The 14,682-nt window shown below is 37.4% G+C and overlaps 1 protein-coding gene across 4 annotated transcripts in view; it reads left to right on the forward strand.

The window, feature by feature from the left end:
• The window catches only part of Syn2 (Syntrophin-like 2), a 182,857-nt gene that overhangs the window by 17,432 nt on the left and 150,743 nt on the right, over positions 1-14,682 (forward strand). The gene's annotated exons all lie outside the window — the stretch shown is intronic.

The raw sequence follows: 14,682 nt of genomic DNA on the forward strand, positions 1-14,682 counted from the left end.
CATTGTATCGACACCACCTTTTGTACGATTGTAGTCGAGAATTATTTCAGGTTTGTTTGGAGCAGAATCAATTGATGCATTATTGTGCAAGGTAGAGAGCAAAAAAACATTTTTGTTGGCTTTGGCTTTGTAACTCAGGAGGACAGTTTCATTGCGGAACGCAAACTTAGATTCACCCAGAGGCGCAGATTTATCAAACTGCAGCTCTCTAGGAACAAAGCGCTTGTTTTTACGGACAGTGCCAACTAAGCTAAGCTTGATGTTCTTTAGCTCATAGGCAAGGTGCAATGAAGTGAAGAAGTTGCCCGTGGTAACATTTCGTCCACTATTTTTCCATGGTTGCACCAACTCAAGCACAATTTTTTCACCTAAATTAGAAGCTGTTGCCTGCCCAGGTTGCCGCCCTAAATACAATATACCATGCAAGGGATAGCTGGTTTCTGCATCACACGCCCAAAATATTTTTATGCCGTATTTTGCTGGTTTTGAGGGGATATATTGACGGAACGCCACTCGACCACGAAATGGATAAAGTTGCTCATCAATAGTTATATCACTGTGGGGTCGAGAATGCTTCCGCATGTTTTCGTTCATAAGCATCCAAATTTCCGATATTGGAGCTGCTTTATCAGCTTCCTTTCGAGCCTCACGTGTTCTATTATCATCAAAACGAATAGTGCAAAGAATAGCTTTGAATCTATTTCTGCTCATCGCAGCACGGTAGAGTGGAAATGAATAAGAAGCCCATAACTCATCAATCGTCTCCATGCTGGACTTATGGACACCACAAGCTAATAAAATTCCATAAAATGCATCCATTTCAATACTGTCAGTTTTTTCCAATACTTTTGGGGGCGACTCTTGATGTTCCTCGTTCCATATTTGGGCCAGCTGCTCGCCTTTTCTGTTTGTGTTTCGCACTATTATATCCTTCATAACGTCGGAAAACAACAAATTAAACGCATCCAAGCGGCTCATAGCTCCTTGGCAAGCAGGCCCACCTAAACATAATCAAAAGCAAATAAATAATTATTTGCACATAATATTCTACTTCATTGGCTGACCTATTTGTCTAAGTATATTGTGGCTACGAGTTTGACCTGTTGGTGATGGATTCTGAGACCACTGAGTTCCATCGGGCGCTTCATACACTAATTGCGACCCAATAATATTAACCGTAGTACTTTCTATTTCTTCATCGCTTTCTGGCACGCTCACTTCGTCAATCACATCCCCTGTCTCAGCATCCGATGCAGCTTCGCCACCTAGTAGCCATTCATCACCTTCGCCATCGTTGCCATCGCCAAATTCAACGTCATCGTCATCATCAAGAAGCAGCGTCTCAATATCCGCATCCGATAATGCTCTATATAGCATTAATATATAGTACATATTTTCACCTAAAATGTAGATATGTACCTTCGATTAACGATGCGCTGTAGTCGGTTGTGGTTGGAAACCGCTCTTTCTGCGTCAATTTCAATTCCACTTTCCGGATTTTCACCTTTACTGGTTGAACTGGTTGCATTTTCGTATCTTAAACGCTTAGAATCACTAATTTTCAACAAATAAGGAACTGGATTAAATTTTTCTCAAACTGGATTCAATCTTTCACAACTGCACTAAACAAGAACTATGAATATAATCAGCTGAATGTTGTTGAATATAATCAGCTGTTAATGTTGCCAGATGCCCATTTTCATTTAACACCAGTTTTTTCTGAAGTTTGTTCCCTGCTTTTAAGCTGAATTTTCATTTTATTAAAAGTCACCGGGGTGACTGCGTCGGCCAAAATGAGTTGTAAAAATCGTCGGCCGAATGAGGGTTAAAAAAAGTTTATTTAAAACAAACTTATATTTTTGCCCACCCTTATGCACATATGTATATCATAGCAAATAAACGCTTTTCCAGTTTTATCCTTTCAAATGGTGAGGCCAATTATACCACACATAAATTTCGTTCCCGATTGCGACGGTTAAGGCGTCTCACAGCGGGGTCAGTGTTGCTTTATTTATGATCATTTAAAAAATTAAAATTTAATCTTTTGATTTTGAATACTCGAAATTGATAATACTATAGTTAACGATATCCTATACAAATTTTGGCTCCCAATTGGAAACGGTTAAGGAGTGTTTTACGGGGATCAGAACACTCAATATATTAGCATCAAAATTTTTACCACAATACGCCAATAATATTATAAAATATTTCGGGTATTAGAAATCAACAAAAATATTTATATTTTTTTTAGTCTATATAGGGAAATCTTCACTTTTGACCCAATATCCCTTAAACATCTTCAATCGGGAGAAAAATGTATACGACATATTTTAGACCTAGGGTGAGATTGAATAAAATCGTTAATTTGATCATAAAAACCACCTTTATATACATACCTATATGCATTTAGGTGGATAAAAAATATGAGTTTTTATGCTTACATAACGATATGTTGAGATTTGTCATCAAGTCAGTTCAAAGGGAGAGTGTGCGACAAACTTTAGCCCCTCTCAATCAAACCCAACATTTATCTACATATGGGGTATTCCATCCCATTTCGACCAATTTTGAACCCGACCTCTTTAGAATTGGCTGAAAGTTTTTCTTCTTTTTCTAGCTTAAGAAAGACGTTTTTCAGAAGTTTTTCAAATTTTTTCATCCAACTCAAAAAAAGTTATGAATTTAAAAAAAAAAAACCGTTTTTGTTTTCAAAATGCTATAACTTTTTCAAAAATTGACCGTTTGGGATCTTTTTTTTTTTAAATTTGTTTTTAAATGTATTTTCGGAAAAAATTCAAACAAATTTTTAGTTTTTTTTTTTGTAATTTTTCCAACTCAAAATAAGTTTTTTTTTATTATAATTTTTTCAAAAATTGACCGTTTGGGATCATTTTTTTTAAATGTACTTTTCGGAAAAAATACAAAAAAAATTTTAAAGTTTTTTTTCAATTAAATAAAAAAAAAAAAAAAATTCTCGGCCCACTCCGGGATGAGTGGGGATGATTGCAGAATTTATTGAAGTTTTTTATGAGAAAAAAAGGGCGAAATTGCAAAAATTTCCAAAAACTGAAAAATTACAACAAAAAAAAGTTTAAAAATTTTTTTGAATTTTTTCCGAAAAGTACATTTAAAAACAAATTTAAAAAAAAAAGATCCCAAACGGTAAATTTTTGAAAAAGTTATAGCATTTTGTAAACAAAAACGGTGTTTTTTTTTAAATTCATAACTTTTTTTGAGTTGGATGAACAAATTTGAAAAATCTTCTGAAAAACGCCTTTCGTAAGCTAGAAAAAGAAGAAAAACTTTCAGCCAATTCTAAAGGGGTCGGGTTCAAAATTGGTCGAAATGCGATGGAATACCCCATATATACATATGCTTATAAAATTCAAATAACATACAATATATAGATACAGATAGAGTTGCGTCGTAAACGGATAGCCCGATCACAACCAAATTTGAAACACCCATTAGAAACTATACAAGGATAGTCATAGGCTTAAAATAATTTTAAAACAAATGGAAACTTTGATACTGCATACCTCAGGAAGTATTCACGGGGGAACATTGAAATGCAGTAAGCAGTTATATGAGGATAATCCCTAACATAAAATAAATACATGTAAGGCGTAATAACCTCCGAAGAAAACCTCCGAGCTTCTCTTCCAATTTTCGTCGTGCTCCTTTTAATTTTTTCTACAAATTGGCGGGACGGGACCTACATGTTTTATGCCGACTCCGAATGGCATCTGCAAGGCAGATGTGTTTTCACTGAGAAGCTTTCCGTGGCTGAAATACCCTCGAAGTGCTTGCCAAATCACTGCTCAGGGCGACTCCGCTTAGAAAACTTTGTTTTAATTGAATCAACTTGTTTCTAAAATATTGAAGTTGCTTTGACCGGGGCGGTAACACAGGATCTGCGTGCGGTAAGCGCAGCATGCTACCACCATACCACGCGGCCCTCATACCACCAAGAAATTGTCGGGTGAGCAAGAAGTGGGCGTGGCACCTCCCCTACAAATAGAATATTTCATATTGCATATCTCTGGATGTAGTAATGGTAGTATAATGAAAATTGGCGAGGAGCTACATACATGACGTTAGTTCCTAACACCTCCAGTAAATATCGAATTAGGGAATAGGAGGCATGGCATCTTCTCTACAAATGGGATGTTTTAGAATTATGTCCGCTTTACAAACCTAGGTTATTTCAACAAAACCTCGATATCGTTGAAAAATATTTTTATTTATACTCAAATAATATACAAAAAAATATCGTATGTCCTTCAATTTTCAGCAATACCTCAATACGCAAACGCACATCCTTAAAAGAAGTTTGAAATTTGTTTTGTTTATTGTGGAAAGGTGGGGTGAAACCCACGGGCGTAACCTATTATATAAAAAACAAGTAAGGAAGGCTAAGTTCGGGTGTAACCGAACATAACATACTCAGTTGAGAGCTATGGAGACAAAATAAGGAAAATCAATCTGGGGTAACCCTGGAATGTGGTTGTATAACATGTGTATCAAATGAAAGGTATTAAAGAGTATTTTAAGAGAGAGTAGGCTATAGTTCTATGGATGAACGCCATTTAGGGATATCGCCATAAAGGTAGACCAGGGCTGACTCTAGAATTTGTTTGTAAGATATGGGTATCAAATGAAAGGTGTTACTGAGCATTTTAAGAGGGAGTGGGCCTTAGGTCTATCGGTGGACGCCTTTTCGAGATGTCCCCATTAAGGTGGACCAGGGGTGATTTTATAATGTGTTTGTACGATATGGGTATCAAATGAAAGCTGTTAATGAGTATTTTGAAAAGGAGTGATCCTTAGTTCCATAGGTGGACGCCGTTTCGAGATATCGCCATAAAGGTGGACCAGGGGTGTCTCTAGAATGTGTTTGTACGATATGGGAATCAAATGAAAGGTGTTACTGAGCATTTTAAGAGGGAGTGGGCATTAGGTCTATAGGTGGACGCCTTTTCGAGATATCGCCATTAGGGTGGGCCAGGGGTGACTCTAGAATGTTTGTACGGTATGGGTATCAAACGAAAGGTGTTACTGAGCATTTTAAGAGGGAGTGGGCATGAGGTCTATAGGTGGACGCCTTTTCGAGATATCGTCATTAGGGTGGGCCAGGGGTGACTCTAGAATGTGTTTGTACGATATGTGCATAAAACGAAAGGTGTTACTGAGCATTTTAAGAGGGAGTGGGCATTAGGTCTATAGGTGGACGCCCTTTCGAGATATCGCCATTAGGGTGGGCCAGGGGTGACTCTAGAATGTTTGTACGATATGGGTATCAAACGAAAGGTGTTACTGAGCATTTTAAGAGGGAGTGGGCATTAGGTCTATAGGTGGACGCCTTTTCGAGATATCGCCATTAGGGTGGGCCAGGGGTGACTCTAGAATGTGTTTGTACGATATGGGTATCAAATGAAAGGTGGTAAGGAGTATTTTAAAAGGGAGTAATCCTTAGTTCTATAGGTGGACGCCTTTTCGAGATATCGCCATAAAGGTGGACCAAGGGTGACTCTAGAATGTTTGTACGATATGGGTATCAAACGAAAGGTGTTACTGAGCATTTTAAGAGGGAGTGGGCATTAGGTCTATAGGTGGACGCCTTTTCGAGATATCGCCATTAGGGTGGGCCAGGGTGACTCTAGAATGTGTTTGTACGATATGGGTATCAAATGAAAGGTGGTAATGAGTATTTTAAAAGGAAGTAATCCTTAGTTCTATAGGTGGACGCCTTTTCGAGATATCGCCATAAAGCTGGACCAAGGGTGACTCTAGAATGTTTGTACGGTATGGGTATCAAACGAAAGGTGTTACTGAGCATTTTAAGAGGGAGTGGGCATTAGGTCTATAGGTGGACGCCTTTTCGAGATATCGCCATTAGGGTGGGCCAGGGTGACTCTAGAATGTGTTTGTACGATATGGGTATCAAATGAAAGGTGGTAATGAGTATTTTAAAAGGGAGTAATCCTTAGTTCTATAGGTGGACGCCTTTTCGAGATATCGCCATTAGGGTGGGCCAGGTGTGACTCTAGAATGTTTGTACGATATGGGTATCAAACGAAAGGTGTTACTGAGCATTTTAAGAGGGAGTGGGCATTAGGTCTATAGGTGGACGCCTTTTCGAGATATCGCCATTAGGGTGGGCCAGGGGTGACTCTAGAATGTTTGTACGATATGGGTATCAAACGAAAGGTGTTACTGAGCATTTTAAGAGGGAGTGGACACTAGGTCTATAGGTGGACGCCTTTTCGAGATATCGCCATTAGGGTGGGCCAGGGGTGACTCTAGAATGTTTGTACGATATGGGTATCAAACGAAAGGTGTTACTGAGCATTTTAAGAGGGAGGGGGCATTAGGTCTATAGGTGGACGCCTTTTCGAGATATCGCCATTAGGGTGGGACAGGGGTGACTCTGGTATGTTTTTGTACGATATGGATATCAAATTAAAGGTATTAATGAGGGTTTTAAAAGCGAGTGGCCCTTAGATGTATATGTGAAGGCGTTCGCGCGATATCGACCAAAATGTGGATCAGGTGATCCAGAAAATCATCTGTCGGGTACTGCTAATTTATTTATATATGCAATACCACTAACAGTATTCCTGCCAAGATTCCAAGGGCTGTTGATTTCGCCTTGTAGAACTTTTTCATTTTCTTCTACTTAATATGGTAGGTGTCACACCCATTTTACAAAGTTTTTTCCAAAGTTATATTTTGCGTCAATAAACCAATCCAGTTACCATGTTTCATCCCTTTTTTCGTATTTGGTATAGAATTATGGCATTTTTTTCATTTTTCGTAATTTTCGATATCGATAAAGTGGGCGTGGTTATGGTCATATTTCGCCCATTTTTTATACCAAGAAAAAGTGAGCTCAGGTAAGTACGTGGGCTAAGTTTAGTAAAGATATATCGGATTTTGCTCAAGTTATTGTGTTAGTGGCCGAGCGGAAGGACAGACGGTGGACTGTGTATAAAAACTGGGCGTGGCTTCCACCGATTTCGCCCATTTTCACAGAGAGCAGTTACCGTCATAGAATCTATGCTCCTACCAAATTTGAGAAGGATTGGTAAATTTTTGTTCGACTTATGGCAATAAAAGTATTCTAGACAAACTAAATGAAAATGGGCGGAGCCACGCCCATTTTGAAATTTTCTTTTATTTTTGTATTTTGTTGCATCATATCATTATTGGAGTTGAATTTTGACTTAATTTACTTATATACAGTAAAGATATTAAATTTTTTGTTAAAATTTGAATTTAAAAAAAATTTTTTTTAAAAAGTGGGCGTGTTCTTCATCCAATTTTGCTAATTTTTATTTAGCACATATAGAGTAATAGTAGCAATGTTCCTGCCAAATTTCATCATGATATCTTCAACGACTGCCAAATTACAGCTTGCAAAACTTTTAAATTACCTTCTTGTAAAAGTGGGCGGTGCCACGCCCATTGTCCAAAATCTTACTAATTTTCTATTCTGCGTCATAACGTCAACCCGCCTACCAAGTTTCGTCGCTTTATCTGTCTTTTGTAATGAGTTATCGCACTTTTTCGGTTTTTCGAAATTTTCGATATCGAAAAAGTGGGCGTGGTTATAGTCCGATATCGTTCATTTTAAATAGCGATCTGAGATGAGTGCTCAGGAACCTACATACCAAATTTCATCAAGATACCTCAAAATTTACTCAAGTTATCGTGTTAACGGACGGACGGACGGACGGACATGGCTCAATCAAATTTTTTTTCGATCCTGATTATTTTGATATATGGAAGTCTATATCTATCTCGATTCCTTTATATATGTACAACCAACCGTTATCCAATCAAACTTAATATACTCTGTGAGCTCTGCTCAACTGAGTATAAAAATACGGCCACTGTACTGAAGAAATTGTTCATTTAGTATTTAAGGTCCATCCTAATGTACTTACGTACAAATCTGTATGAAAAGACGAATATCAAAACATAATTCATTGAACTATTCATTTTCCGGTAACTATTATAATTCATAAGTATGCACACGAGGTGTGTTCAAAAAGTATGGCGAATTTTGGAAATTACGCGGGTTACGTATATTCGAATTTCGATTTTTTTGTGGCGTTGTGGCTTCGCAGATTGGAAAAGCTGTTGGCACAAGTATATAACATCTAATGAGGATTACTTTGAAGGGGACAAAATAGATATTCATGAATAAATAAATAATTTTTGAAAAAACAAAAAATCGCGATACTTTTTGAACACACCTCGTATGTTTCCCCTTTCAAAACAATCATGTTTTCAATACGATGTAGTAAGTATGCGTGTAAACAGAGTATACTTAATCCATCTATAAATTTGTTCGCTATCAAAATTTCCACTGAAAAGCAGATGTAATCGTATGGTTATTCAAATAGGAAATTACGGCATCCATAATGCGGTGCTCGAAGTAATATTTGATTGCCATAAATAAATTGAGCGTAAATGTTTATTTACTATGCATATGCTTACACATAGTATGTACATATGCGTTTATTGTAATCTTTCGATAACAACGAGAGCAGAATAAAAGCTGAACATCATCTAAATTTAAAATTTAAATTATAAATTCACTTAAACAAAATACATAAGTATGAATGTACTTTTTCGAAATTCAGTTGTATTTCGAAGAGCATGCATTAGCATAAAAAAAATTTAAGCAGATATGTAGGTACATTTACATTTATTAAGATATTTCTGTTAAATTTTTGGGCCTCCGCAGAAAAGTAGGCTCTTCATCGTATTGTACTAATATTTTTCATAAAGCTACGATGACGACATTACAAATTCACAGACAGTGCCACAAACGATCGTCAAAGTGCGATTTGTTAAGTAAGCAGAGATGCTCACAAGAGCCTCGTAGAACATCGCACATTTATTTGGCGTTCACCTACATGTTGTGTGAGCATAACGACTGAAATTGAGTGGAGCAAGCAGTGAATCAGTTTCCGCTTATACCTTAAGCCACTGATTACCTGATATGAAACTTCTTGGCCTCTGAGAGCGCGTGAAAAGGCTCATTTTAAAAACATTGACCATAGATACCATCATCCACAAAATCAAATTTGGGCATTTCAAAATAACTTTGCGGTATTTTACATGGTTAAGGTTTTGACGAAAATTTACTCAAACTAGGCAAAAAGGATATAAAAAAAATCGATTTTATATCAGGATTATAAATCCGAAGAAAAAATTAAAAATGTATCCCTTTGCCTCTTTTTAAACGGTTTTATTAAGCTTGACAGGCCGGCCGGCCGACACGAATTTTGTAATTAAAATTTAAGTAACTTCACGATAAGCTACAAGCTTCAAACTTTGAATACAGCTCAGAACCCGATGACAATGCAATAATAAGAAAAAAAAACTCCGATAGGTGGCGCATGGATCATAATATTTAAAAAAATCGTATTTGTAGTTCAATTTGGCTCATATTTGGAACACATAATACATATATGAATAGAAAGCGACATATGAAAAAATCACCGCCAGGTGGCGCAAGGAGCGAGATATTAATAAAATAAATTTAAAAAAATTGAAGTTAAACGGTTTTATTGAAAGCAATACTTACATTAAGTAATAATAATACTAAAATATAGAAAACTATTTTATATAATCCTTAATCAGTTTTTATCCCCTTACTTTTTGATAAATTCGAAAAAAAAGAAACCGAACTGATTTCTTGGGAGTAGTTCTGGCCTATTTTTGGCAACTCTATAGCCATCTGTAATCTAAAACCCATTCTTGAAAATGAATGATTAATGTTAACAATCGAATGGACAGACAGCTGTTACTTGAGACCCATCCTGGAAACGTATTGAGAGAGAATGAATGTTTTATATCAGGTCATCAGTGGTTGAAGCTGTAAATATTATCTTGCGTGGATTTTATGGTAACATTTTCTTCACCGTTCTTCTTTTTTACATATACTACTTCATAAACTGTTGCGCTTATGTTTGTAGCTATGTAGGTACCAGCTTTTGAGCTCACATGACTTGTCACGCGATTGCCGTTATTGCTCCGTGCTGCCAAGCCTGGAAGACCCTTTCGACCCTCAAATCACACCATAAGCTTGGACATCGGTCAAGTTGTGGATAAGCACAAATGGGCGAAATAAGAGCAATATATAAAGAACGTTAACCTCTCTGCAGGCTATGGTCAAACATAAAGTCTTTCTCAAATCCGAATAAGCACAATGAGAAAATATCCATCGTGTTTGGTTATAACGTGCTGTCAGCTGCAAAGAATTTCGGGAGCGCTTGCTGCCAACAATACGTAATGTATTCCTCGATTGACCAATCTATACGGTAGGTCAAGAGATGTGCACATCTTCGTCATCCCGGTGAAACGGATAATAGCGACAGTAGCACCGCTATTAAAGCCTCTGAAACAACAATCAGGAAGGCTCATACCTTCCAATATATCCCCTGGCCAAGATAATTGAAGCCGTCAAAACAATATTCATTGCTATTCACTCTAGTAGCATGGAATGTCATTATTCCTCCTAAAGTCAAACGGTTAAGATGGCTGCCTACGTGAAGGAGTGATTTTACCTTGTATACTCATGCGTCGTTTTTATGAAAAAAAAAATGGTTTTTCGATTTTTGTTTAAACCTTAATTGAATGCACATGGAATGACCCGCATTTTAAAGGCTGTCATTCCTGCGTACACTCAGTGCTGCTAACTTTGTGCTAAAAAAGGCCAATAACTTTATAAAATCCCTCGCATCTCTCCACATGCCTGAGGTCAGCTTTAAATAACTTTTTGTATTACAAATCCAGCAATGCCAAATAACTTTTCTGCGAACAAGTTCCAGCTAATTACACAAAAGGACAAAATTGGAAAAAAAGCTATTGAATAGGCTTCATTGTTTTTTCATTGGAGTGTGGTTTTATGTAGCGAGTTCCAATTCCAGCGTACAACCCGCACAGCGGGAATAAAAGTATTACTGACACGTTTATATAGCGAGCCGCTGGGTCCAAGACAGATGCCAACTTGAAACCGCTCATTGTTTTCGGCAGACGTGCCGATAAAATCCCCCAGTTAGCCCTTAAATTGATTATGCCATAGTAACCTAGCTAGGTTGTCGCCTTCTCACAATACCTTATCATTAAGCGGGTGTTCAGTGGCTATACAGAGGTAACTTGGGCGCAAGCGATCGGCAGTAGTGATCTGCTTGAATCGTATGCAAAATAATTACTCTACCCATTCCCTTGTGAATGGCGCTCAGATGCTTTCCCAACTTGCGTGGATTTCTACACACGTCTCCACCCTCCGTAGTACAAGATGCAGAGCTTAACGTCTCTGGGAGAGAGAAAAGTTCTTCCAAAGTTCTTACAAACCTCTACAAATTCGCAAAAGCGAATATCGAAGAAGATTTGATGATGAGCTGAACGAGCTTTACGCAGATTTCAACAAAATCCAGCGAATTTGAATGCAGCGGCTACGATGGCTAGGCCAAGTTATGCGAATGGAAGATAATGTCTCAGCTATAAAAGTATTTTTTATCGGAACCTTCCTATGGTAACAGAGGAAGAGAGTGGCTCTCACTTTGCTGCAAGGACGAGATGGAAACTGATTTAAATACCCTTGGTGTGACGGCCCGTACCGTTTAAACGATTAATCGGAAATTAAGTAAGAAAGTAATTGAAGAGTTTTCACATAGGCTATTTTTGTGCTGCCGTAAGTACGTGGGAATCCAGTTTGAAATCTCGTCGTATGACTTGGTTTTCTTCATTTGATTTGAAATGGAAAATTTTATTAGTTTAGGAAAATGTGTGGTATACTAATTGTACGATATAGATATGTACACACTTGAAAAAACTCACACTTAAGAACTGACGCCAACTGGGAGCAGCAGTGAAAACAAGTCTTCCACCGAAAACTTTTCTCTCGAACACTCCAAGATCCACTTAGTCTTACTTTGACACCATCCATGATTCCGAGCCATTCCAGGAGCAGTATGATGGGCAACTTGCAGGGCGGAACGTGTTCTCCATCATCGGTGATTAGGACATCAGGTGCGTTTGCTCTCCTTTTTGGCTTTGCTTTATTTGCTCCCAAAGCCGCTGCTTCCATTTCCAATATCTCATTTTGGCTTTTCCATATTCTTTCATTTATATTAAAAATTAAGATAAATTACTAAATTTTTTTAACGTTCCTTATATCTTCATATAAAATATTGGTAAGGATTCCCTACTAAGGAATGACTAAGATACACAATTATGTCACGTATAAGAATTCCCACAAAAACAAAAAGAGAAGAGAAATAAAAAGTAAAGTTGTACGGTGACTTTGCAAAAATATATCTGTATAATTTTGTTGACACATACATGCGCATACATAACGATGTTGAAAAGAATTTTTCCCGAATCAATGTGTGGCAAACTCACTAACACATGTGGGCGTTTTGTAAAACCACCATAAAGCATAAAATCAAAACAAACACTCTTAACCTTATTCATCATATATTGTTTTGCAAAATCTCACCTGTTTTCCGCTTGTTACCTTTCGATTGTCAACATCCAGAATTCGCATGACAATAAACCCGCACTAATATACAGGACGGGTGGCTGGTAAAGAATGATAAATTTCAGGTATTTATCAACAGTGACGTAACAGTAGGACGTTTGATATACTCAGCGTGTTAGGGGGCTTAGACGCCCCAGCAGTTTAGGGGGCTTAGAATATACCTGCGGGGTTGTGTAGCGCAACCCTCTCAAGGGGTTGCCAGCGCAATATATAGCTTCTCCAACCCAATTGTCACCCTCACCTACCCGTGGCTAATACCGTTCCATTAACAGCCGAGGCTCTGGCGACCCCGAACTCCTGATGGCTCTAGGGGGTGGGAGGGCGTTATGGCCTAGAAGGTTGCATGTGGTCATACCAAGTCGTTCCCGAGATTTTCGGGCTAGTACCTTTATGGCGCAGATCTGCATCCGACAAAGGACCATCCACATCGATAGCACTCCTCAAGGCCTTCGGGGAGTGTCCTTATCGCTACAACAACAACTACATATACTCAGAATACTAACAAAAAATACATGATCATCACAATAGTCCTTTAAATTAGTGGTTTAAATTTTAAATTTTACCACATAGCCAAAAAATTGTATCTGAAGGCATATTATCATTTGGTATTTGTATACTAGCTCGGCCTAAACCTCATCGGAGGTTATTGCGCCTTGTATATTATTATTTTTATAAAGCTCACAGGGTACAGCACGGCGCATATAATGTACACTGTACATATACATATTAGACTGTTTTTTTCCGTACAAAATGAACTATGTTGTAGCATACATGATGTACTATACGATATATAATTTACTATACTGCAAGTAACGTGATGTACTCCTCTCCTCGGAAGTACGTACATGAGGATCCCTGAAGCTATGACTGTCGTCGGAAATATTGTTTTAAGTGATTTCTGTTCAATGTACTGTATTTGAAATAATAAACTGTACTTTGAAAAGCATGTTGTGCATGTAATGTACTGTACTTTACGATACATAGTGTACATGTAATGTACGGTATTATAAAAATGAACTGTAATTTGCGGTACGTAATGTACTGTATGGTACATTACGCACATACATATTACTTCATAAAGTAAAGTACGGTACAGTACATAATTTACCGCACTTTACACCACATTGTGCATCGCATAGTGAATTATAGTTATTATACCTACATAACGCACCGTACAGTATAGTACATAACATGCCCATTACCCACCGTACTGGATAGTATATTTATTATATGTACATAACTTACCGTATAGTACAGAACCGTACAGTGAAATATATGTGGCACCCTGTTTTATCCTTTCTTAAAACGTTTTTACATATTAGCTTTAAACTCATGTTCCTTTGTAAGTACATTTTTTATACTCAGTTGAGCAGAGCTCACAGAGTATAATAACTTTGATTGGATAACGGTTGGTTGTACAGGTATAAAGGAATCGAGATAGATATAGACTTCCATATATCAAAACCATCAGTATCGAAAAAAAATGTTGATTGAGCCATGTCCGTCCGTCCGTCCGTCGGTTAACACGATAACCTGAGTAAATTTTTAGGTATCTTGATGAAATTTGGTATGTGGGTTCCTGGGCACTCATCTCAGATCGTTATTTAAAATGAACGAAATCGGACTATAACCACGCCCACTTTTTCGATATCGAAAATTTCGAAAAACACAAAAAGTGTGATAATTCATTACCAAAGACGGATAAAGCGATGAAACTCGGTAGGTGAGTTGAAATGATGACGCAGAATAGAAAATTAGTAAAATTTTGGACAATGGGCGTGACACCTCCCACTTTTAAAAGAAGGTAATTTAAAAGTTTTGCAATCAGTAATTTGGCAGTCGTTGAAGATATCATGATGAAATTTGGCACGAACGTTACTCCTATTACTATATGTACATAAAAAATTTAATACCTTTACAGTATATAAGTTAATTATGTCAGCATTCAACTCCAGTAATGATATGGTGCAACAAAATACAAAAATAAAAGAATATTTCAAAATGGGCGTGGCTCCACCCTTTTTCATTTAATTCGTCTAGCATACTTTTAATGCCATAAGTCGAACAAAAATTTACCAATCCTTGTGAAATTTTGGTAGGGGCTTAGATTCTAGGAACTG

The sequence above is a fragment of the Eurosta solidaginis genome, chromosome 3, assembly GCF_040869045.1.
Source record: "Eurosta solidaginis isolate ZX-2024a chromosome 3, ASM4086904v1, whole genome shotgun sequence".
In the NCBI taxonomy this organism is placed as follows: domain Eukaryota; kingdom Metazoa; phylum Arthropoda; class Insecta; order Diptera; family Tephritidae; genus Eurosta; species Eurosta solidaginis.